The sequence below is a fragment of the Microtus pennsylvanicus genome, chromosome 2 (assembly GCF_037038515.1).
Source record: "Microtus pennsylvanicus isolate mMicPen1 chromosome 2, mMicPen1.hap1, whole genome shotgun sequence".
Classification (NCBI taxonomy): Eukaryota; Metazoa; Chordata; class Mammalia; order Rodentia; family Cricetidae; genus Microtus; species Microtus pennsylvanicus.
The window spans coordinates 131742963-131769034 of NC_134580.1; the positions used below are offsets into that span (position 1 = coordinate 131742963).

The 26072-nt window shown below is 49.4% G+C and overlaps 1 protein-coding gene across 4 annotated transcripts in view; it reads left to right on the plus strand.

Annotated features, from left to right (window-relative positions):
• Nucleotides 1-26072, plus strand: part of Epb41l1 (erythrocyte membrane protein band 4.1 like 1) — a 123846-nt gene that overhangs the window by 16924 nt on the left and 80850 nt on the right. Inside the window, exon 2 of one of the 4 annotated variants that reach the window (XM_075962742.1) lies at nucleotides 288-336. The exons of 2 other annotated variants lie outside the window; for them this stretch is intronic. The gene's annotated coding sequence lies outside the window, so the exon portion shown is untranslated. Of the gene's footprint in view, nucleotides 1-287; nucleotides 337-8927; nucleotides 8950-26072 lie in introns of those variants that run through there. One more of the 4 variants, XM_075962745.1, reaches the window with a different exon arrangement.

The window sequence follows — 26072 nt, forward strand, 5'->3', positions numbered from 1 at the left end:
GCTCAGCCCAGCTGCTCAGCCCAGGCTCCTTCCTCCTCATTAATTGTCCCACAGTTAGTTTTGACTTCTTTCCTTTCCTTTCTCAGGCCTGTGGATTCACAGCGGCCTTAGAATAAAGGTTCATCCTCACAGTAGCTTCCAGGGCTCTGCAGATTCCCCTCCTGCCCTCCGGCTCTGTGTGGCTCTTGGGCCTTTCTGTTTAACAGGTTCCACAACTTCCCAGGTTTCATGGACCCTCTTGTGCCAGCCTCAAGTGCCAAGGGGCTAACACTCTCTTCTCATTCCAGGTGCCTGGTGTAGGAGGCCTTCCCCAGGGAGCCAGTGTACAGAGGAGAGGTGAGTGCCCCAGAGGCTGTCTCCTGCTTCAGCTGAGGTTGGGCCCAGAGGTTCTAGATTGTTCTGTTACTGCTGAGGCAGCATGAAGGTTTGTCTAGGTCTCAGGTTTCTCTAAGGCTGGCGAAGGGGGCAGTGCTGAGACTGTCCCCGTGGAAGCAGAGGCTGAAGCATTCCTTCACTGGGCACTCTGTTGGCACCCTCTGCCTGAGCTGCTTGCCCACCAAGGGTGGAGACGGCAGACTGGAAGCTGCTGGATCTAGCTGGATCTGCAGGCCCTCGGCCCTTGCTTCCCTTTGCTCAGCCACTCCTGGGTGTAGATTAGACAAGTCAGAGGGCAGTTCTGCTCAGCCTTGCCACTGAACACAATGGAACCTCCTGGGTCTTGGTCCTAGAATCATGTATTTGTGGTCCAGGCAGGTGTTGGGGAGCCTAGGGTCAGAATAAATGAGAGTTCTTGAACTTTCTGGCAGGAAAATTCTCTTTTGTTTTGTCTATTTTTTTTTTGAGACAGCTTTTTTTAGGGAAATGTTTGTCGGAAATGAATCTCAAGGAATCTTAACATACAGGATAGCTAAGTGGGTTGCATCCCCTTCTGAAGTTGAGGCAAGGCTAGAGAATTGGCTAATTCCTCAGGACAGGCAATACCACAGACCTTTCTTTGCCTTTGGGTCAGATACTTCACACACCATTGGCTCAGCGAGGCACGGTGACACAGGCCTACAGACCTCCACTAAGGAGGCTGAGGGGATGGTCCAGACCAACATGAGGGCTGGACTCACAACAATAAGATAAAGCAAATTAAGTCAACAAACAGAAAAGAGAAATCAAAAATCCTACTGGCTCACAGTAGGGTGAGGTTGCAGAGCGGGCAAAAGCTAGCGACCTACGTGGATTGAGAAATTGTAAAGTCACGTGCCATTGTCACCGTGGGGCTGTTAGGCAGGATTGCTGCGGCTGTAACATTATTCTAGAATCTTCTAGTATAGTTTTGGATCCATATGAGGTACACACACACACATACACACACACACATACACATACACACACACACACACACACACACACGCATGCGTGCCCAGGGTCTGTGGTGGAGGGGCTGGCAGTTGCTGTTGAGCCAGGCTGGGGCAGGTAGAATGAATGGTTACAGAGCTGGAGTGTGTTATCCCTGAGTCGTGGGGGCAGGGGTGGCTTTAGCTCCATGTAAGAGGAGCGATTTGGTTCCTTCCTGCCAGCACTCGGCCCCACGGAGATCTCTGGGCAGGAAGCACTGGGAACAAGGAATTCTCTGTCCGTGTGCAACCAAAGGGCAGCCCAGACAGCAGGGGCGGTGGATTAGGAGTCCCCAGGAGGGGGCCTGCGCAGCAGTTCCCTGACATTTGGGTAAGCTCCTGTGTGCAGAGAGAAGTGGGGGCTCAGGAACAGGAGGCAGAGGTCCATCTGCTCAAGCATTTATTCCTCATGTTCCTCAAGCCCTCCCAGGAGCCGGGTTCAGAGGCCACTCTGTAGGACTCAGGGTAGAGAAAGAAGAGACAACAGGTATTAGACACCATCTGTTTACTGAGAGAGCCAGGGGTTGTGGGAGGGGGGGCGTTAGTTTTCGCAGGATGCCTGCTGTCCAGGAGGCCGCTGGCCCACTAAGTCCCATATACTTCTCTGAGGTCTTGGCCCTGTTACTTTTCCTTTCTGGACCTCAGCTCCATATTTAATAGACTGTGGATGAGCATATTAGACCTGTTGAAGGGTTCCCAGCTGGGAGAGGCTGGGCCTAAGTGCGCAGGGGCAGTCCCTACATTGGCGGTGCAGTCTTGCTCCTCTTGCCCGCTTGACCTGGATCAGAGCATAGGACTGAGGATGAAGAATCAGGCTAACGCGCCATAAACCCACTGTCTTTCTCTCACTCCTCTTGTCTCTTCCCTACAAGCTGTCCCCTGCCTCAGTTTAGATGTCTGGCCATCAAGAAAGGACTGATTTCCTTCTAGGGTTTCTTTGTCAAGAGAAAGACTCTTGACTGGTCTCATTCTTGTTAGACAGGAATATTTTGAGTTGCTTGGCATAGGTCAGTTTCCTGCCCATGTTCCTAACGGAGGGGTGAGGCTACCACCAGACCAAGGTCATGGTGACCGCTGCACAGACACCCCTGGACCATACTAGAGTTTTTGCTGAGTCCCGGTTATAGGAGGATGAACAGTTCATAGCCTGCAGGGGGCAGAAATGCCCCTCTTCTTTGTTGGGTATGGAGAACATCGGCAGTGATAACAATCACTTAATGACTGCATCACTGTCTGCCTGTGACCCAGGCAGCCAGTCTCCTCTCTGAGCGTGTTTCTGATAAGGGGGGCAGTGATGGTACCCCCCCCATTGATATGCTAGTATAATTACATCAGAGGATATGGCTAGCATAAAGCCTGAAGGAAGCAAAGGCCCAATAATGCAGCCTTGGTGACAGAGACCTGATGTGCTTTCAGGCCTCTGTGTGGCGTGCGTGTTATCCTCATGACGGTCCTTTGGTGAGTACTGTCATCATCAGCCCATTGTATAGGTGCAGAAGCAGCGGTGCAACTTAATCCATACACTGGGATTCAGGCCCATGGAGCCTGGCTTCAGAGCCCAGCCTCCAATTGTTCCGTTTGGTAGGTCAAGTGACCACCATGTGTCTGTTTGCCTGCTGCTTAGTGGCACGCTTCATGGCCTACAGAGGCAATCCAAACCCCAGCTGTACTGTTCTGACTTCCTGCTGAAGTTCATGGTCTGTCTCCATGCAAATCTGTCTGTCCAGCATGCAACACTGCGCCAGGTGTCTCGAAAGAGAAGAAAATCCATCCATGAACCCGCCTAAAAGGTCTCCCAGACCAAGGCTGCATCATTAGGCTTTGCTTTCTTCGAGGTTCTGTACTGGACGTATTATCTCATTTAATTACACCAGCTGATTGGTAGAGGGGTACTTTTATTGCCCCGTTTGCCAGCAGGAACACGCTCAGTGAGACAAGCCCAGGGTCCCAGGGCTGAGATTCCACAAGCCGTTGTTTAAGGTCATATCTGCTGGGCTTCAGAGCCTTTGCTGAAACGACCGTCATCCCTGTGTCCTCCAGAGTGGGATGGAGGTGTGCAGCTGTCGCTGGGACACTGTGCAAATTGCCGTTAAGAGAGACGGGCCAAGCACAATGGGAGTTCAGAGGAGAGATCAGGGAAGAGGGGAGGAGGGGGCTTGGATCCAGTTGAATGGAGCTGGGATCTAAATGTTTGATTCAGGAAGGGCTCTCCATGAGAGGGGAATGCCTGATCAACGGCGGGAAGGGGAGAAGCAGGGGTCGTTAGGTTTCCCTAGGATTGGAAAGCTGCGGGCAAAGTCATGTTTTCTGCTTCCTCCAAAAGTGCCCCTTTCTTCCATTTTGTTTTATTCAATAGTGTGAGAGAAATACTCGGTATGCTTCCCCTCCTTCCAGATATGAGGAGGCTAGCCCCATCTGGACGGTGGACCCCCAGGGCATGCTCACTAGTAGGTTTTAGAATTAGGCTCCCTTCACCCCTGCTGGTGGAGGATGGTCCATTGCCCAGAGTTCAGAGCTCCGAGAGGCAGGTGACTTCTGGTGGTCTTTCTGGAGAGAGGGCTTCCTAGCCTCACTCTGAACTAGAGGTGGCACTGACCCTTGAAGAGCCACCTCTCTTACTGTTAATCATCCTGGGCAGGCAGGTAGACAGTACCTGAATCCGGGATCAAGGAGAACCGAGGAATGAGTTCGCTGTTAGTGGCAGTCATACTTACTAAGGAGAACTTACATTTTATAGGTGAGGACCCCAAAGTTCTAAGGAAAGCAGTGGCATGTCTTTGTCACACAGAAGGTAGCTGTGTCATTGTCTTCTGAATGAGGGACGGACTCATGGGAGACTCAGTGAGGAAGCCTGCACTTCCTTCCCCTGCTTTTGCCACCTTATGGTCTCCCTGATTCCAGATGTACCACCTGCTCCCCAGCCTCTCTCGCCTGCAGTAACAGGTCATCCCTTGACTTACTGCCTGCCTGCAACCAGAGGGGCTGTGTAAGGAGAGGTTTCTCTGTCTTGCTCTGTCCTGCAGCTACTTTTAAATAATCACCCGGAGGCTTAATAGTAATTACAAAATATTTGACCTATAGCTCAGGCTTATTGCTAACTAGCTCTTACATTTAAAGTAACCCTTTCTGTTAATCTATGTATTGCCATGTGGCCATGGCTTTACTGGTCGGCCCTCTGGCATCTTGCTTCTTGGGCAGCTGGCTCACAGCTCTCTCAACTCACACCTAGCTTTATTCTACCTAGCTATAGGCCAATTTAGTCTTTATTATCAACCAATAAGAGCAGCACATTCATTGCGTCTGGAAGGAATCATCCCACAGCAGGGCTGTTTGGGGAGGGTCCTGGCTCTGGAATGTTCCCCCAGATAAGGCTTAGATATCCAGCATTCCTCTGAGGCTCCATAGCCTGGAGTTTCTCTGATCTTCTCTAGCTCACATGGACTAGAATACAAGTAAGTACCTAAGATTTTCCCACAGAAGGATCCTCAGTCCCCCCCCCCCCTCTGATTTTCCTCTATAATCCTGAAGTACAGGACAGAAAAGTGAGTTGTTTTGTTTTGATTTTGAGATAGTCTCCTAGATAGCCTAGGCTGGCCTTGAATGTACCTCAAAACAAAAAACTTAGTATGACCTTGAACTTCTGTTAGTCCTCCTGCTGGGATTTCAGCACACCTGGTCTCTGTCGTGCTGGGGACTGGGACTGGCCTTTTACATTCGCCAAGCAAGCAGTCTACCAGCTGAGTCATATCCTAAACCTTAATAGTCCCTTTTTGTGGGTAGATTAACTGAGGCTCAGAGAAGGCAAATGACTTCTCCAGGGACACACATTTAGCGTAGTAGAGCTAGGTTTTCAGTGCACAGGAATCCAGCTCCTCCTTCCCATTGCCTGGTGCTGGCAGCTATGGGGAGCTTTGGGAGTGTTCTCTCAGTTCCTCCCCACTCCAGTATCCCCTCCTTGATCTAGGCCAGTGTGCTTGCATGCTTGGTGTGTGTGTGTGTGTGTGTGTGTGTGCGTGTTTGTGTGTGCACGCTCATGCACATGCGTGTGTGGGCATGTGAGCATCTTGCCTCCAACTTTCTGAGAACTGCAGAATAAGGCCTCCTGTGTTTTCAGGTCTCATATCTCCATCTCCAACCCACTGCTTTGCCCGTCTTAGCCAGTGTAACAAGCTGGGCTTCCTTCTGGCAACCTGAACAAGAGTGACCATTTGACGGGTTTGGGGTTCCTTCTGTGAGATGCTAGAAGCATGGGCTGCTGCCTGCTATCCAAGTAGTAGATGGGGAAACTGAAGCCAGGATTGGCAGTTGCTGCCATCCGGTTACTAGAGAGGCCCGGCTGGAAAGAGGCTGGGCCTGGGCTGTCAGGAGTGGGCTTTTCCTGGGGAAGCCCAGCACACTGAGTGTACTCTCTAAGACAGTGTGTTCAGTGTTTACCTTGTACACACTAAGGGGTGCTTTGGGTTTTTCCAGAAAAGTAGTGCCGTGTATGAACCCAAACTAGAGATTTGAGCTTCTGAGAGCACTGGACTCTCGTAAGCCCAAAAGGGATCCTGGGATCGTTGGGGATGGTTGTGCAAGTCTGGAAATACTCTAGATAAGCTTTATGACAGGCGAATGACCTCTCTCATCACTCAAGACTGGGGGTGCTGGAGAAATGGCTCAGCATTTAAGAGCTGCTCTTGTGTGGGACCCTGCTGAGTTCCCAGCACCCACATGGTGGCTCACACCCATCTGTAACTCCATTCCAGGGAGTCTAGTGCCTTCTTCTGGCCGTTGTGGGCACCAGGCGTGCACACAGCGCACACACAAGCATGCAAGCAATAGACTCTCACACATAAAATAAGCATAATTATTTTTAAAAAAAAGAATAGTCTAGATTAGAGCATACCCCACCCGTGAGAGCTCAGCAGATTTGTTGAATAAATGCATTAATAAATATCACATCTTGTAAAGCACATATGTTTGCTCATCATAACAGCCTTGAGAAGAGATAGGCCAAGAATAGTCCCCACTTAACAGGTAAAGAAACGGAGGCCAGGGAACATGAAGAGGCTCATCTTGAGCAATTGAATGAGAGTTTTATAGAGTTGGCAAAGATTTTTCTCCCCTGCCATCTAACCTCTGCTTCACTAAGGCTTGACTGAATACTTTTCCTACAGTTTGCACAGCCACGGGGGATGCACCATTTAGCATGAACAACCTCCATTTCTTCCCGTTGTCCCGAGACTTTGACAGACAGCAGAGATAGCGTGATTGGTGCCAGGAGGTTCACGCCAGGACTGTGGGTGGCCACATGGGTACCCAGGACGGGGGAGCACAAGGCAACTACAGCCCAGGAGGGTGACAGATAACTGTGCAAAGATAGAAAACACAGCCACATGGCTGGGTTGATGGTCCCAGCTACTTGAGACAGAGTTGTGTCCTCTCGCGGTTACTACTGCAGGAGTCAGGGAGGTGACTGCGTTAACATGGGGACCCATCATTCTCTGGCTGCTGGAATTGCCTCAGCAGTGGATTGCAGTTGAACTTGTGCTCTGTCCAGACTCAGGCCTGCATGGAGACCTTGTTCCACTACTGTGAGTTTCTGTGAGATGTTTTTTTTGCCTCTGTGCCTTGATTTGACCATCCGTAAAATGGAGTCAATAATGATCCTCATTTTGGTGAGAACACAGGCAGCTTTACTCAGTAGGTAGTTCCTTCTACTGTGAACTTTAAACCGTGATGATGGTGGTTGATATTTAGATATTGGGATCGGATGTGGTCAGCAAGGCCAGTGATGATTGTCTTCTTGTTGGTAATTTCATGTGTTCAGCCCTTTGCAGTTCACAGACCATGAGCCCATCCATCACTGTACATGCCCTTTGGGAGGCAGGGGAGGCGGCAGCATCTCCATTGTGCTAATATTTATCAGGGAAGTGGTCCCTCATGATTTCAGCTTGGGTCTCCCTGCTTTGAAAATCCCTGTTGAGGTGCTGGGGGAACCTGCCTCTGGGGCTCCACCAGGGAAGGGCGGGGTTAATTTGACCCTGATTTTTTACTCTGTGAATATCATAGATAAGGTTAGCATTGGGTGACAGACACGCATAGGCCTAAAATCCAGATGTTCAGTGTGGCTGGCACAACTCTTTCCCACAGCCTTTGGGCTCAGGACCTTGGTAGCTCGGAGCCCACGATATCTTTGTCTCATAGCCAGACAGCCCTCAGTTCCTAGATTCAGGTTTCCTTTTCTTGTCTGTTTTCTGTTTTCCCACTCCTGGCCCCGGTGGCTGTGCCTAGAAAAGGGTTGTGTCTCCGACTGCTGGCGCGTTCATTGAGCTCTCACCACAGCTGGTGTCCTGGATGCTGGAGTGCAGAAGGCCAGCGCTGCAGGTAAACACGTGCTGTATTTATGTCCCTAGGATCCAAGTGCTGGCACATAGCTCTGGGTGCTAGTTTTAGGGTGGAGCCTTTGGGGTGAAGGCTCCTTCCTTGTGAACAGCATGCCTGCTCTTGCGAAAGATCCCGGAGAGCCGGCTTGTCCTTCTATCATGTGGGGACATGCTGAAAGGTGCCAGCTGTGTACCAGAAAGTAGAGTCCTTACCGACACCATATCTGCTGCCACCTTGACATTCTAGCCTTTGGAGGTGTGAGGAACAAAGCCAGCTGTGGGTGGTATTTTTGTATAGCAACACTCAGGGATTGGCGGTACCTGGCTGGTAAAATGAAGGGAACTTTCCCCCAGTCTCTGGAGCTCCTGAGAGATCGTAAGAAAGGGGCCTCTTGGTATGGGTGGGATTTTGAGTCTGGGGAAAGTGCTTGTTCCATGGAAGCTTCTGTGTTCTGAGAAGTCAGTCTTATTCTGTGCTCCCATCTCTGGTGTGGTCTTGCTGTGTGGCCTTGGGCTAGTCTGTGCGTGTCTGTGGTCGTCTCCCCATTGCCCCTCTGAGGGTTTGTGTTGAGATGGGAGTCCCTTGCATCTGTGAGACACTCTTGTGGCCCATGTGTCACGTGCTCACATGAGCCCAGCCTTTTAACAAAGTCTTTCCTGTCTAGAGGGCGCTTCTTGGTCCCACAGGATCCGAGGGCAATTTCTGTCATTTTTCCACCTTCCCTGCCTTCTGTCTCAGTTCTCAGATAAGCCTCTGGTTTCTTGCTCAAGTGACACAGCTAGACAGAAGGTTGACTGTCCGAGCAGAAGGGGAGGGACTTGGGGGACAGTCCTGGTTATTCCTGACGCACAACATTCCAGTGATAGAAGGCTCAGCGGTGAGCACCTATCCTGTCCCCAGGCAGTGCAAGGACCTCTGGCCGGGCTGGCAGGTTGGGAGGAGCCTCTTTGAGTCCTTCCGGTCCCAGACTCTTGCTGGCTGCTGCCACAGCTCTGGGCTCTGCCATTTGGCCCTGGCACCGGGACTGGTTTGGCAGGTTTTGCCACACCCCTGAGCAATGGGAGGGCTGGAACTGGGGCAGGCCAGGCCAGAGGAAGCAGTGCTGCCCTGCCCTTGACCCCCACCCCCAAAGCCCAACCTACCCTCAGTTACCTTTTCTACCTGTGCTGGAGACTTCCTCAGTCTGTCACTGTGGGTAAGTCTAGTCTTTCCTTGAACATCAGTCTCTTTATCTGTGGGCTTGGGGCTCAGTGTTCTCCAATCATACTATCCTAACTAGAGTTTTGCCATTCATTCCTATCTGTTCTTGGACAAACTGAGCAATCTTGACAGCCCTAGGCTCCGAATGGGAAGACAGACTTTGCCTTATGGTTGCTTCCTGCAGATGTTGACAGGGTCAGCTAACGTCCTAGTGAGTATCAAATGTCTCCGGGAAATAGCTTCTTTCTGTACTGTGACCCTCTCAAAGCGGGAGATGTGAGTGCAGGGGTGGAGGGAGCTTTCCCTAGGCACCTCCCTTACCTACTTTCCCAGCTCATAATTGCCAAGAGCCAGACTTTCTGAGCATCTCCACGGGTGCCAGATAGAGAATGAGAAGGTAGAGGGAAGCCTTAGTTTGCTGGCTCCTGTCCCTCCTGATCTGCAGTCAACCCAACAGCCGGTTCAGGGGGAGGGAGGAACAGCCCATCTCTGCGGCAACCCCACTGTGTGGCTGAAGTACACGGGACCGCCTCACTGGATACTCACAAGAGTATGCAGATTAATTATCCCTCATGTCCTCAGAAAATGTAGGTTTTGACAACATCTAGGTTAGAAGAAGGAATGGGAATTAGAAGAGGATGTTCTCTGCCTGGGATGAAAGGCTGGTGGAGAGGAGTATACGGGACTCATGTTTACCAGGTTTCTCCTCTGGACCAGTGGGGATCAGTTACTTTGTATACATTGCATACTGGGGGGGGGGGGGTGGATCAGTTACTCTGTATATATTGCATACAGGAGAGTATCTTCCAAGACACAAGCCACTTCACTGACTCTTTTGTTCTTATAATAAAATCTAAACTTCCCAACTGGGCCTGGTGGTGCATACCTTTAATTCCAGCAGTTGGGAGGCAGAGGCAGGCGGATTTCTGAATTTGTGGCCAACTGGTCTACAGAGCAAATTCCAGGACAACCAGGGCTCTATACAGAAACATTGTCTTGGGGGAAAAAATTAAAATCTTAAAATCAAAGTCTAAACTTCCCATGAAGGCCCTCTAGGAAAGGGAGCCTCCTTCCCCCACCGTGTTTCTCCCCACTGGTCACTTCATTGAGCCCCAGGAATCTTCTGTCATTCAGCAAATTCTCACCTCAGGACCTTTATATAGGTTGTTCCTTTCACTTAGAGTTCTTTCTCTGACTCTTTGGTTGATTTTTGAGACAGGTTTCTCTGTACAGCCCTGGGTGACCTGGAACTCACTCTGTAGACCAGGTTGGCACCGAACCCAGAGATCAGCCTGCCTCTGCCTCTGGAATGCTTGGATAAAAGGCTGTGCCACCACACCTGGCTGCTTCCTCTGGCTCTTTATGGCTTTGGCTCCTTACCTTTTATGTCTCAGTTTATTTAATTCTCCATCCCACTGATCCCATAACTGCTATCTCTCTCTGCCCTGCCCAGCTTTTGAAATAAGACCTTGCTATGCAGCTCAGGTTAGCCTTGAATTCATGACCCTGCTGCTTAAACTTGAGTTACTAACCTAAGCCATTATGCCCAGTTTATCTCCATATCTCAATCCCTTGTCATCATAATGTGTGTGAGTGTGTATGTGTTTAATAGTTCATTTCTGTTCTTATTTCTACAGTGCACAACACAAGCTAGGCAGTCAGTGTGTTTCTGATGGAGGGAGTGAGAGTGCCGGTGGATGCCTGGGCCTACAACACCGCTCTTAGTAGGTGCTTGGTAAATGGTGGCTTTTAGAGGGAATTAACATGGAAGTAAGTTAATACCCACTCGTGCAGGGGGTGAGGGCGCAGCAGCAACTGAAACTGGAAAGCTGAGCTGGTGTTGGATCCCTGATGCCCAGCTGTGGTTTAGATTATCTGAAGGACAGTGCCCAGAAATCATTGCTGGTGAGAATGGAGAGATGACTCAGCAGTGAAGAGCACTGGCTGCTCTTCCAGAGGACCTGGGTCAGTTCCCAACATCCATACGGCAGCTTACAACTGTCTGTAACTCCAGTTCCAAATATCCAAGGCCTTCTTCTGACCTCTGTAGGCAACAGGACATACATGCTGGCAAAATGCTCATATGTGTAAAATAAAAAGAGATAAATCTTTTTGTTTGCTCTTTGCTTTTGAGTCTCTGTATATCCCTTGCTCTCCTGGAACTTGCTCTGCAGACCAGGACTTGCTCTGCAGTCTCAAACTCAGAGATCTGCCTGCCTCCCAAGAGCTAGGATTAAAGGTGTGTACCACCACCATCAAGGAAGGAAGGAAGACAAATCATTGTTGGCCATGGAGATAAATGCACAGCTCTCTTGAAAGTCTGGCTACAGCCACTCTTTATTAAAAGCCCATAGTCCTTGCTGTACTATGGGGTACGCTGGATAAAGGCAAACCTAGAGAGGAACAGGCTAGACCCTTGCTGATGTGGCTTTGCCAACCCAGGAGAACTCAGTGGGGCACAAGCTGTATTTTCTGATTCCATTAGCTACTGCAGGGTTCTTGCGGGGCAGAGGACAGGGTGACCTGAGTTTTTATTTTTTTTTAAGCTTTATTTTTATTTTATGTGAATTGGTGTTTTGCCTGTCTGTGTGAGGGTGCTTCTGGAACCAGAGTCAGAGACAGTTGCGAGCTGCCATATGGGTGCTGGGAGTTGAACCTGGGTCCTCTGGAAGAACAGTCAGTTCTCTTAACCACAGCCATCTTTCCAGCCCCCCAACCTGAGGGTTTAATGCATAGATTTATCCATGGCCTCTGCTGGATTCATCCACAGCTCGGGTTTGGTTTCTTCATCTGTAGATGGATTGATATTAGTGTATGCCTCCTAGGGTCTGGGTAAATGTTAGTGAGGTAGTGCAGGCGAGGCTGGGCAGAGGAATGCCATTGACTGTGTTCACTTGGGGCAAGCTGGCATCTTTCATTCAGCAGCGGCACGTTCAGAAACGGCCTTTCAAAGAAAGAGTGTCTTAGTTAGGGTTACTATTGCTGCGATGAAACACCATGACCAAAAGCAGCTTGGGGAGGAAAGGGTTTATTTCACCCACAGTTCCATAGAACAGTTCATCATCAGAAACATGAGGGCAGGGACCTGGAGGCAGGAGCTGATGCAGAGGCTATGAGAATGCTGCTTACCGGCTTGTTCTCCTTGGTTTGCACAGCCTGTTTTCTAGTAGAACCTGAGACCAATAGCCCAGGGATGGTGCATCCACAATTGGCTGGGCCTTCCCCATCAATCACTAAGTAAATTTTATGGAGGCATTTTCTCGTTGAGCTTCCCTTCTTTCAGACAATTCTAGCTTGTGTCAAGTTGACATAAAACTAGCCAGAAAAAGCCGGGCGGTGGTGGCGCACACCTTTAATCCCAGCACTTGGGAGGCAGAGGCAGGCGGATCTCTGGGAGTTTGAGGCCAGCCTGGTCTGCAAGAGCTAGTTCCAGGACAGGCACCAAAGCTACAGAGAAACCCAGTCTCGAAAAACAAACAAACAAAAACAAAAACAAAAACAAAAAAACAACCAACCAAACAAACAAACAAAAAAACTAGCCAGGATAAAGAGTTAATCACGGGTGCAAAGGAAACAGTAAACAAAGGGCCTCAAACGGGATTGGGTTTTAGAGTGGGCCTAAGCTTGCTAGACAAGCTGGGGAGTAGAAGAAAAGTGCAATAGCAGGCAGCCAGCATCCTATGCCTGAGTACACCCAGCCAGGAGCTGAGACTTCGAGGAGGATCCTGAAGGGCATTAGGTTGGGAATGAGGCAGCCAGCTCTCAGGCAGGAAGTGATGAGATGGATTGGTGGAGCAGAGTAGAAGACACAAGTGGGTTGGGCAGTGTCATTGGTGGGAGGCAGTGCCAGGAGGCAGGCTGTTGGTACTGGGTTAACCTCAGGCAACAAAAATGGAGAAGAGACAGTTTAAGGAGTATGTAAGAGAGAGTGGATAAGCAAGGGGGCCGGCTGTGTGGAGGGAGGGGAGAGGAAGGAACCTGTGTGTGGGGAACTGTAGGACTTCCAGTGGCTGGTGGAGATTGTGGAGTCATGGTGAGTGGGAACTGTAGGGCTTTCAGTGGCTGGTGGAGGGTTGTGGTGAGCAGAATCTGGACATGCTTGTGGGTCTTGATGTCCAGTTTGTCTTTCCTGGCTAGTGAGATGCTTCATGAGAAACCCTGTTGTTTGGACTTTTTGTACTCAATGTTGTTGGGTTTTTTTTGTTTAAATTTTTTTTGTTTTACTTTATGTGTATGATTATTTTGCCTGTATGTATACCTGTGCACCAGAGATTTTGAAAGAAGGCATTGAATCCCCTGAAGCTAGAGTTGCAGAGAGTTGTGAGCTACCATGTGGGTACTGGGATCAAACCCAGCTCCTCCAGAATAGTAACCAATGCTCTTGATTGATCTCTGAACCATTTCTCCAGCTCTCCTGTTTGGTTTTTTTTGAGACGTGGTCTTAGGTGGCCTGGGTTGTCCTCGAACTTTCTGGAAAGCCAAGGTGGCCTTGAATTCCTCATCTTGCAGTCTCCACCTCCCAGGTTCATGTTACAGGTGCGGGATACCCTGCTTGGCTTTGCTCTGGTCTCTGGTGTGGAAAACATTCCCCAAATCCCGGAGTGATGGATTCCTCTTCTGAGTCAAGAGAGTCCTCCATGGAGATACTACACATGGCCTAGGGACTTGGCAAGGGAGGAAATGGCCATTTGGCTTGTAGGTGGCAATGCTGGGACTCTATTTGGAAACTGTTTTCAGAGCCCATCAGTTTTCTTCAAAGTGTATAGAGGCAATTCCACTTAGCAGAACGCTTTATGTGTTTCAGGGCTCTGGATGGGGCTGGGCAACTTTTCAAAGGTGGCATGAGGCCGGCACTTCCCCACTGCCTTGTTTTGTTTGTTTGTTTTTTGAGACGTGGTTTCTCTGTGTAGCCTCGGCTGCCCTAGAACTCACTTTGTAGACCAGGCTGGCCTTGAACTTAAAGATCCTCCTGCCTCTACTACTGGGATTAAAGCTCTTCTTTTCTTTTACCTCTTGATGAGTGTGGGCTAGCAACCTTAGGTCATAGATGTTCCATTTTCTCAAGGACAACCTGGGCCAGAATGGGGGTACAAGAGAAAGGGAGGAACTAGCCCCGATCCAAGTGGGAATCAGGGAAGAAGGCTTAAGTCATAAACTGATGACAGCCCCAGGCCCAGGCCCATTTTAAGGCAAACCCAGTGTAGGCAGACTCTGAAAGATGGAGAGGACACGTCACTGTCCTGAGCCTTAGATTTGTGGGCCCATCTGCTCCTGCCTCCCCTCCAGAGGTGGACCCAGGACACAGCTGGAGTTCAGGACTAGTCTGTTCTGCTCCTAAGGCCAGGAGAGAAGAGCGCCCTGTCTGCTTGGGTGGAATCCTACTCCAGCTGATCCTGGTGTGGAGGAGAGGCTTTGTCTGTGTTGCCAAGGCAACCAAAGTTTCTTCCGATTTTAGAGCCCTGATTGGCTGCTAGTGGAGCTTGAGCATTGGTGAATGGAAGGGCCTCCCTTCTGCCCACACCTTGCATGGAGTGAGAGACCACAGTGAGCTGCAGTCCCCGCTGCGTAGGTGTCTCTGCTCCTCTCCTTCCTGCACTCATTCATTTTACCCAGGAAGCATCTCTCATCTGGTTCCAGGGAATCTAACCCAAAGGTCAGTGGGCCCGCAGTCTAATCCTGATGTTTCCATACACTTATTCTTGGCATTTAGAAGGTCCCATCTCCTTCCTGGGTCACAGTTTCCCTTCCTATTAAAAAATGGAATAACTGGGATAAAAAAGGCCCTGGTCCTTCCAGCTCCAACTTTCCCAGCCAAACAGCTCGGGTCCTCTCCACTTTGACTTTCCACGCCCCTCACCTGGCCTCTTTCAAGGCTCTGGTCATATTCTGTTTTATTGGTTCTGGTTTATTGGTAGGATGCAGGTCAGAATGTTAAAGCTAAGTATGGTGACATGTGTCTGTCATCCCAGCACTGGGGAGGCCAGAGGCAAAAAGATGACGTGAAGGAAGGCCTAACCGGGTGGCTTCATAGTGAGACCCTATCTCAAAACTCTAGGGGCTGGGGTTGTAACTCAGTGGTAGTGTTCAAGCCCTGAGCTGAGTGAAGGGTGTTTGAGTGGGGCTGAATGAATGAATGAATGAATAAATGAAACTGTAGCATTATCCTGTCTTCCCCCTAGGGAAGTTGTGTTTTCTGAAGTTGTGTTTTTTTGATGGCCCCAAATCCCACAACTGTTCTTGTCCTCGTCCCCTCCAGCTAGACCCAGGCTCAGGCTAATACGCTGAAGATTAACGAATGATGGAGAGAGACCCCACTTCTGTGGGCCGGCTGGGCGGCATGCAGAGCCGAACTTGGAGCAGGAGAGGCAGTGTGAAGATCCCTGGGGCTCAGTGGTCCTAGGCTCCAGGCCTAACTTGCGCGGTCTAAGTGATCTTGGGAGGATGCCTGGGCTACAGTTTCCACATCAATCATACAGGAATAATAACAGCACCTGTCAGGGCTGTCATCAAGGCCGACAAAGTGGCAGTTCCAAATGCCTTTCTCTGGTGTGTCTCATGTCAAAGGCAAGGGGAGGAGAAAGCCTAGACTGGGGAGCAGTCCTTGGCTGCAGGTCCTGGGGTGCCTCAGGGCTAGCCTTAGATGCTGCTCATTCCTGGAAGTGTCAGTGAGCAGGGAGAGGAAGGCATTGCTTTGCATTGATGGTGTCTGAGTTGGGAGGCTTGTGTTGGAGCTGATGTTTGAATCTCACTTTTAGATCCCCAAGGACCTCACTTAAGGATTGCTCAGCTGCCTTGAAAGTGGAGCGTGGTGATGACACCGAGCTCCCTGCTGGCACATGGGTAGCCCAGTTGGTGCTAGCCTTGACTTGGCCCAGCTAGACTTGCTCCCACAGGCTGGCCTGGACGATGACCTTCACGTTCGGGCTGTGGTATTTAGTACGTAATGTCAGTTGTCTTAAACAGGGCTTAATGGGGGGACATCTGGGAGTGACTCAGCCCTGTTTCTTCTTGACTCACCAGACTGAGGGTCAAAGGTGGCTTGCAGAGGTCATTGGCCTTCTGAGTGTGGTTTGGAGTTGGACTCTGGCCCAGCCTCCCACCACCTCTGGGCCTGCAGCTGGGACTTGGCCGCTGTCCATCTCACATGTAGTGGGAAACAGCAGTGGACACTGGACAGTGAGGATGTCCTGGAGGACCTGGCTCCTGTGCTGGAGCTTGCCAGTTGGGAGGGTGTGGGTGATGAGGTGGTAGGGAACGGAGAAGAGAACCTGCAGAAAGAGAAAGGAGGCTGGCATGGGCAGGGCATTCGTGAGGATGTGCAATGAGGAGGCCATTCTGGGCACGTTATGTAGCGTACGTCAAGGGCGGTCTTATGTCTCAATGAGGCTGAGGGCTGGGCCAAGAAGTGAGTGTGTATGTGTGGTGTTGGAGGCTCCCAGGGGAAACACGAGCAGCATGATCATCCCAGAAACACTAGCAAGCTCAATGAAGGCCCTTGTCTGTGAGGCCAGCCCTGTTTCCTGGGGTGGACATGGGCAGTTGGGTGTGGTCATTCACCTGGGCGCTTACTTTTTGTTGTCGTTGCTTTTGTTTTGTTGTTGTTGTTTCGAGACAGGATTTCTTTGTGTAGCCCAGGCTGTTCTAGAACTCACACTGTGGACCAGATTGGCCACTGAACGCAGTTATTTGCCTGCCTCTGCCTCCCAAGTGCTGGGATTAGTTTGCGCCACCACCGCCCAGTGACTTGGTTTGTGTTGCAGGTGCTCTCCTGCGCTCCACACTGGCCAGGGTGGGATCACTTTCTCAGACTCCTGAGTGAGGAGTGGAGTGGGGGACTTTAGTGCCTTCCTGGCATCTGGTTTGATCGTGAGTACAGATGGAATCAGAGGCAGGTGTCCCAGGTTGCACGGACCCACTCATGTTCCCTCTGCAGCACCCCTTGCTAGGTCTCCAGGATACCGAACCCATCTTTCTGGCCTCTTGTGGCTCTTCCTGGACTCCACTGGCCTTCTCTTCCCGTCAGCCTAGTATCATGCTCCTCAGGGCCCCGCTGCTGTTATTGATGGTTTCCTAAAACCAAATGAGACCAGGGGGAGGGGGAGCATCACTCCTGAGTGCCCTGAGGGAGTTTGGTGTGTTTCCTCCCAGTTCCTCCGGGAATTACCATCCCATCTGTGCTGTCCTGAGGTTGGCACTCAGAATGCTGAGATCTTTCTGTGACATTACTGTGTTCCACAGGCACACGGCGGGCATAACCCTTTCCTGTTGACGACCTTGCAGGTTGTTGGCAGTTGTGTGGGTGAGAAAGACCCGCCGGGAACATGCTGCAGAAATGCTCGTTCTGTATTCACGGGAGGTCTCTTGGGGTCAGCTCCAGGAGGAGGGGGATTCTAGGGCAGAGGCTATGGATGCCATACATTCTGTGGGGGCATTCAGTCCTCTGTTTCCTGGGCCAGAGGGATGGACAGAACCCGCCTTGGACTTCCCTTAGCCTGTACAACCTGTTTCCTCTAAGGAGCAGGTCCAGCTCACCACACCCCCACCTAGCCCCTCAGCGCTGGTTCTGGTGACTCAAAGGGGTGACTGGGAGTGCGGGTGGGCGTAGGGTTACACTGCTGAGGTTCAGACCAGGTTCCCCTCACTTCGCTGCCTGAGTCTGATTCCTCAGCTGACCCTGAGCCTCGTGAGGGTGAGTCATCCCGCAGGGTCCGCAGAGCGTTTCTGTCCGTGGACTCCGCTTGATGCTGCAGAGGAGTGAGCCACGGTGACAGGACTTGGTGACAAGCCCGAAGGAGGGAGGAGCTGATGTGTGACCACCTGCTGATTCAGGGCAGAGCTGGGGCTAGGGAGAGGACTCTGGGCCTCTTTCCCTGGTGCAGCCCCACCCCACCCCATCTGGTTTATGGGAAAAGTGACTCTCAGTTGCGGTTTAGTTAAAGGCTCTTGACTAAGAAGTGGAGTTCTAGGCATGCTTCCGTTTTCCACCCAGAGCTGTCACCTTCTCTTGGACTCCGTGTCCCCAGTGGTATCTCTTTGGGCCTCTTCCACTGATCCATTCAGGAGATGTCTGGCATCAGGGAGTCTCCTTGGCTGACCCTGGAAGAGGGAGTTTTATGAGAGTTCCAACCTAGAGGGAGATGGCCTCGAGACTGACTCCGGAGGCTCCTTTGTTTCCTAGGTTTTGTGTCTGGGTCTCACACAGTCTAGTCTGGCTGCAGATACTGTGTAGATAAGGATGGCCTTGAACTTCTGATCCGCCTGCCTCAGGATGTTGGGATCACAGGTACATATTACTCCCAGTTTTACATAGTGCTGAGAATCGAACTCAGGTTTTTCTAGACGCTAAGCAAACACTCTACCTGTTAAGCCTGCCCTTCCCTGGCAAGTTACCACATACTTAGGATCTTAAAGCTCTGGAATTATATCAGTCTGCACAGTTTGCCTTATGGGACAAAGGTCAAGGTTTTGGTAGGGCTGCCAGGGGGGGACAGTACCATATCCTGTTAGCATCTGCGGGTTACCCCCATTCCTTGACTTGTCCTTCCAACTCAGCAGTGGGTTCCTTCCAGCTCCTACTTCCACCACCCTGTCTCGTCTGTTTCTCATGTCTTCTTCATCTTTTACCGCAAGATCCCTGTGTTTACATAGGTCCCATGGAAAATTCCAGATCATCCTCCATCTCAGACTCTTTCCCTGAATCATAAGTGGGAAATCTCATTTGCATGTGAGGTAATGCCCACAGCTTCTGGGTGTGAGGGTATGAACGCCTTTGGGTACAAGCCTTTATTCTACCTACCATAGCAACTGACACCTCTGGTCCCTCAGCTCCTGCCTGGATTTTTGTATCATCGACTTCAAGATGGAGGCAGTACTTATAATTCAAGTCCACTGTGCTCTGACTGGGGAGAGACATAAGAGACGATTCCATCAGGAGCAGGGGAGATGGCTCAGTTGGTAAAATGCTTCTTATATGGGAATGAAGACCTGAATTCAGATCCTCAGAGGCCACATAGGAGTGGAAGCGGCAGTGTTCATCTTTAGTCCTGGCACTAGGAAGGAAGGCAGACAGCGGGCTAACCAGCATAGCTGAATTGATGAGCTTTGGGTTCAGTGACAGACCCCGTCTCAAAAATATAAGGCAGAGGGCGCTCAAGGGAAACACCCAGCGCCAACTCTCTGGCTTCCACACATAGAAGCACACATGTGCACACACCCACACAAACAGGTGTGATATCATTCTTACATGAAGAGAGTGTTTTACCAGATTCTCCCTTCTAAAGGTGCTTGATGGAAGGCAATGTTTCTGTGACAGAGTGACAAGGTGTTCCTTATAACTCCTGTCTCTGAGGGTTAGAGCTTCTCCCTCCATCACATCATTGCTGTGTCTGTGTGCACTCATCTGCGGCTGCGTCGGTACTCTCGGGATGGCCAAGGAGTGACTCTTTTAAAAAGGCCCTTTCTGCTCTTGTTCTAAGGAAAATAATTACACAAGTGACTAATTTTATCCCTAATCCCATAATTACTTTATTATGTAGCTGGTGAGAGGGCTCCGAGCTGTGCCTTTGGCGCCACTCTGGCTGCTGGCCCAGTTGGCCTGGTCCTTCCGCCATGGGAGTCTCGCCCTGCTTCTGCCACGGGCCAATCAGAGGGCAGGATTGCTCTATTCCCACTTGGGCTAGGGCCAGCTACATTTTGGTGTTTGGGGCCTGGAAGCCCACCTTCCTTTCCTCCCAAGTCTGCAGACAAAGGCAGCTTCCCTGATAGCAGGGATTTGTACTGTAGGATTCAGTCAGTGGGAGTCAAGGTTACAGATCCTTTCACAGTAATTCGCTCCATGACCTTGGGTAAGTCATTTTCTAATGGGTCTTGATCCTGTTGTCTGTAAAATGGGTTTCCTGCTAGCTTTAATGGTCCATGATTTCAGGAGTGGAACTCAAAAGCTGGAGCTTTGAGACTAGGGTTCCTTCTTGTTAGCCACTGAAAACATACTCCACGTAGCTCATGTGAAGCCCTGCGTTCAAGCCCCAATGCTGCATCAATGAGTCAATTAAATAAACCCTTGTCAACTATCCCCCCACCATAGTATTTGTGATAGAGTACTATGTAGCAGGCTCCTCCATAGTTCTCATCAGGACTCGGATAGCAGGGCCTATAAGCCAAGCTCTTAGCCCCGCCTCCATTGTTTTCTTCTACTATATAGGAATTGAACAGCCACTCAATTAGGAAGCAATGGGACTGGGATTTGAACCCAGGTCTCTCTGTCCCAACCCTTTCTTTAAAGCTGACTCCCAGAATTATTAGGCTTGTCGGGGTTATTAAACTCGTGGCTATGTAAGCTCAAACTTGATATCATAAAACAATAAGGGTGGCGTGATGAACCAGAAGATCCTGCAGACAAGGAGGCTGAGTGGCTGCAGGTTGTGTGACGTCTGAATGTTTCTTTTTGTCCTTTGTGTTTTGAGACAGGAACTCGTTATGTAGCCCTGTCTGGTCTGGAATTTGCTGTCGAGACAAGGCTAGCCTTAAGATCTCAGAGCTCCATCTCTCTGTTGGGATTTAAGGTCTATACCATTATAGCGGTGTCTTGGTAGAACTGCGGTCTCGGCTCTCTCAGGTCGCGTATTCTGTCGTTAGCTTTTAGTCTTCTCTTCGTGTTCGTTTTTCTGTGTAGCACTAAATTTTTCTTTAAATTGTGGCTATATATATATATATATATATATATATATCCTAAAATTTGCTGTCTTTGTGTGTGTGTGTGTACGTGCGGATTGTATCTTTTTGTGTGAGTATATGGGGCCTATGCCCACGTGCATCAGTGTGGAGGCCAGACCAGGCACTGGTGTCTTCCTCTGTCGCTCTCTGCCTTTCTGTCTTGACAGGGTCTTTCACCGACTCTGAAACTTGCTCTTGCAGCCAGGCTGACTGGCTAGTGAGTTCTTGGACTTGACCTGTCTTTGCCTTTGATGTGGAAGTTACGGGCATATCCATCTATGTCCGGCTTAAAAAACAACAATAACAACAACAAACAGGCAAACATGGGTGCTGGAGATTCAAACTTGGGTCCTCACACTTGCAAAGCAAGTGGTTTTGCCCATTAAGTCATCTCCTTCAATACTCGGGCTTGCTTCTTTTGGTTTTTGTTTTTAGACAGGGTTTCTCTGTGTAACCATCCTGGCTGTCCTGGAACTCACTCTGTGCACTAGGCTGGCCTCAGACTCACAGAGATCAATCTGCCTCTGCCTCCCAAGTGCTGGGATTAAAGACATGTGCCACCACCCCTACCTGGCTAGACCCTCAGTTTAAGTGTACGGTTTAGTGGTGTTAAGGATGTTCTCATTGTGTGGCCATCACTACCATCATCTCTTTAACTTTTAAAAATAAAGCAGCATTGTTGATGATAATAATGGTGTGTGTGTGTGTGTGTGTGTGTGTGTGTGTGTATGAAAGAGAGAGAGAGAGAGCACGAACGTGAGCAGGTGTGTGTGTGTGTGTGTGTACTTCAACATGCTGGAAGGTCAGAGGACAACTTTCGAGGGTTGCGTCTTTCCTTCCATATTGGGATCTAGAGATCAATCTCCGGCTACCAGGTATGAGACTCTTACTTCTTACTTGCCAAGCCTTTTGTTGGCTCTACAGAACTTCTTTATCTTGAAAAACTGAAATTCTATTCATTAAACAATAACTCCCCATTCCCTGTCTCTTCCAGCCTGTAGCAGCCACCACTCTATTTTCTGCCTCTGTAAATTTGACTAGAAACCTCCCCTACGTGGACTCACACAACGTTTGTCTTTTTATGAATGGCTTATTTCACTTAGCATAATGTTCTTAAGGGTCATTCATGTTCCTTTCTGAGGCAGAATAATACTTCATTGTGTATGTCACATTTTGTTATCAATAGATGCTCTTTTTTCTTTTCTTCTTCGTCTTCATTTTTCTTACCTCTTGGCTATTGTGACTAACCCAGCTGCAGCAGCCCAGGGTGTGGAGCTGTCTTGTGGATGATGTTTTCACCTCTTTTGGATTTATACTCAGAAGTGTATATTTAGAGTGGGCACATGCATATCGGTGTGTGTGTGTGTGTGTGTATGCGTGTGCACATGTAGGTCAGAAGATAACCTCGGGTGTTTTCCACTCTTTTTCAGACAGGGTCTCTCATTGCCCTGGAATGTCACGTAATAGGCTATCCTAGCTGACCCGTGAGCTTCCTCCATCTCACAATTGCTGGGATTGCAGTGCGTGCCCCCGCACCCAGCTTTTTATGTGGGTTCTAGGGGTCCAAATTCAGATCCTCATACTTTTAAGGCAAGTGTTTCACTGACTGAGCCATCTCCCCTGCCCCATTATTGCTTATTTAAAAGCCGGTGTTTATTGTGTCTGGTCAATCCTGTGGTGGGAACTAGGTTAGATGTTTGATATATGTTGTCTCATTCTGTCTATCAGCCGGGTATAGCAGAGAAAATCAGCCCCAGTTTATAGTGGACAAATAAAACCTCAGAGACATTGGTTATTTGCTCAAAGTCTCACAGCTAGGAAGCCTTGAGACAGAGAGGAGCTCTGGCTGCTGTCCAAGCCCTGCTTTGAATTGTCGCAGAGTGCTGCCTCCCTGCGGTCTGAGCGCCGCCACAGTCTGGGCAATTTTCTGCCTCGGTGGTGCTGTCTTGCTACCTTTATACCACTTCTGCAGCCTCATGTGTGTTCGTGCTCTCTGGAAAACCCGAACAACTTGCATGAAAGCTTTTTGACGTCCAGGAAGGTTTTGTGTGGTGGAAACCAACAGAACAAGGCCTGTAATTTGCTTTCTAATCATAGACTTCCGGATTCACAGTGGCTGCCGGGATCTCCCTCCATATCATGTGGTGACCAACTTGTAGATCCTCAAAGAAGCAGCCCCAGAGGGCCAGCTCCTTGGGGACAGGGATACTATACCCCCACAAAGAGTCAGGAGGGCCCAGCCTACCTGGTTGGGGTTCCCCTAGCTCCCAGACTTCCTGGTAACAACATAAAATATTTTCTAGAAAATTCTGTAGAAAGCTGAGGAAAGGGGCTACTAAGTAGACTCCATGACACTTGCCCTTCTCAGACTTTCAAAACTACCGGAGAAAAATATTCTGACGTTTGGATGATTTTTGTAGATCAGCTTAAAATTTGCATGCTTGCTGCCATATTTCTGGGTCTTTTTTTCTACATTTTTTTTTTTTTACTCTTTATTATAGAGATTTTCCAATGTATAGGAAAGAGGAATAGTATCACGAATTCCAAGAAGCCGTCATGCATAGTCCTTCTAGTCAATGGCACAAACAGTGTGCTTTCCTACATTCATAGCTCACCCTGAAGATGCTCGGTGAATAAGGACGCACCGCCTGAGTACACATCCCCTTTCTCCTCTGAGTCTCATTTAAGAGGCTAGGACCAGCTGATCTTTCTTTCCTTCCTTCTTTTTTGAGACAGGGTTTCTCTGTGTAACAGCCCTAGCTGTCTGTCCTGGAACTAGCTCAGAGAGATCTACCTGCCTCTGCCTCCCGATTAAAGGTGTGTGCCACCACTGCCCGGTTAAGACCAGCTTATTTCCAAAGAGATCCAGTGGCCAGAACATGCACACGGGTGTCAGACACAGTTATTTAAATTCATGTGCTGCTATTTATTAGTTGGATTTCCTTAGGCATGTTAGTGATCAGTTTTGTTGTTTGTAAAATGGGCATAGAAACAGAAGTGTTTATTTCTTTGGTGTGATTGTGAGCATTACCTAAAGCAACTTTCTAGATTTGTTTTGTTTTGAGACAGGGCTTCCTGTGTCATAGGCTGGCCTGGAACTTTCTATATAGCCAAGGATGACCTTGAACTTCTGGTCCTTCGGTCTCCACCTTCTAAATGCTGGGATTATAAATGTGCACACCAGGCCAGTTTATGTGGTATTAGGATTGAATCCAGGCATCTTGTAAGGCAATCTCTGTGCCAACTGAGATATAGTCCAGCTGGAGCTAATGCATTTTTAAAAGGTTTTTTGTTGTTGATGATGCTTGTTTGCTTGTTTTTGGTGTGTGTGTATGTGTTTCTGGGAATCAAACCCAGGATCTTGTACTTCTAGACAAACTCTCTACCACTGGCCTATATCCCCAGGCCCCTTGTCACTAGTGTTTTTAATTATTGCTTTGAATATTAAATATTCTAGTGGGAAGAATCCATGCATTTTAAAAGTACAAAAATAAATTGGAGTCTACTAAAATTGAAGCCCTAAGATTTGGCTCCCTTTTTTTGTCCCAGTCAGCAGATAGTGTGAGGTGCAAGAAAAGGTTACCACAGCCAGAACTCGTGCCCCAAATGTGGAGGCTGGGAGCAGGCCCATAATGGGGGCCATGCAAGCTCAGAGTGGGCGCCATGAGGGCCGGCTCCATCTCCACGCTTCTCCTCCACCCGCCCCATGTGGATACAGTGGCCCCCAGAAGAGGAGCAAGCCAGCAGTCCCCTCCCTGGTGAGACAGGCCCAGCTGGAAGAGCCCAGAGGTGGAGAGTGGTGGCCCTGCAGGAGATCTTGTTGCTAGGAGACCCGAGGAGGCAGCAGGACCCATTGCCAGCGGTGGGAGGGAATGATGATGGGTTGAAGTGGCGATGCAGGGCACGTGGCCCCAGATGGGCTTTTGTAGGGTTCTGGGAGGAGATGGTGGTGCAGCCATTGGGATCTTTGCCAGGAAGAGAAGAGTGGGGAGGAGGAGCAGAGACTCTGCAGAACCTTCTGTAGATCATGGGCTCAGGACAAGCTGTTCATTTCTTCCGTTTAGCTTCTCATTGGTCAAATTCGCACGGGGACTGGCACCCCAGTGTAACTCCCGTAAGCTGCATGGCTACTGTGTTTGCTGGGCCCCAGTCAGCTTCTTCATCTGTAAGACCGGATCCGTCCATCCCAAGAAGTGATTGAAAATGTGCCTCACGGGGAGGAAGAGCCAGTGCAGATGTGAGGCTGTGCCACCGAGCCAGCCTGTCTCATAATTGCTTTTTTCCTTTGCTGTAGAATGAAGGCACTGGACTCCCTCTGGCAGGGATAGATTCACCGGCAGGGAGCCCTAGAGGGAACTTCCACTGTGGGGGCTATGTCAGGAGATGATGGGGACCTGCTGGCCAGGCTCCCAATTAGTGGGACTCCAGGGAGTGGCTGAGAAGGGCAGCAAAGTTCAAAAGCAGAAGGGAACTTTGGGGACTGAAAGGGGGGCTCTGTTGAGATTCTAGGAAGGATTTTGAATAGTTCTGGCCAGAGATGAGGGTGCCGTTTCTCTAATTGCTCTTTCTCTAATGTAAATAATACAGGTCCATATGTCTACCACAAAATAAGCAAAACAAAGCCCAGAGAAGCAAAAATAAATGATCCCATTGTGATGGAAAACCTCTGGTAACATTTTAAAAAAAATGTTGTATTTTAAAGCATGAGGACCTGAACTTGACCCTAGACCCTTGTTTAAAAACATGCTAAGTGTGGTGGCATGCCCTTGTAATGCCAGCACTGAAGGTCCAGAGATCCTTGGGGGCTTGCTGGTCTGCTTGGGGAGTCCCAAGCCATTAAGAAACTGTGGCTCAGACAGCAAAGGTGTCGTTGCCTGATATATTTTTTAAAAAATAGTATATATTTTTTAAAAAAGATTTGTGTGTGTGTGTGTGTGCGCGCATGTGTGTACATGTACACCCATGGAGGCTGGAAGGGGGCATCAGATCCCCAAGAGCTAGAGTTACCTGTAATTGTGAGCTGCCTGATGTAGGTACTGGGGACTGAACTCAGGTCTTTTGAAAGAGCAGCACCTGCTCTTAAACACTGAGCCACCTCTCCGGCCCAAGATAATTTTCTAAATTGAACATGATAGTTCAAGTTTGTAATCCCAGTCCTGGGGTGGCTGAGGCAGGAGGATTGCTAATTTGAAGCCAGCCTGGGCTACAGAGTATGATCCTGTCTCATAAAAAAAATTGTGACTTTTTCCATTTCTTTTTTGTACATATACACACTTTCAGTAGCATTTGGATCATATATTTGTGTTTTGTAGCTGCTTGATTTTTAACTCTGTGTTATAACCATGATTACATTTACATAGCAACACATAGATTCGCCTCATTTGTGTGTGTGTATGTGTGTGTGAT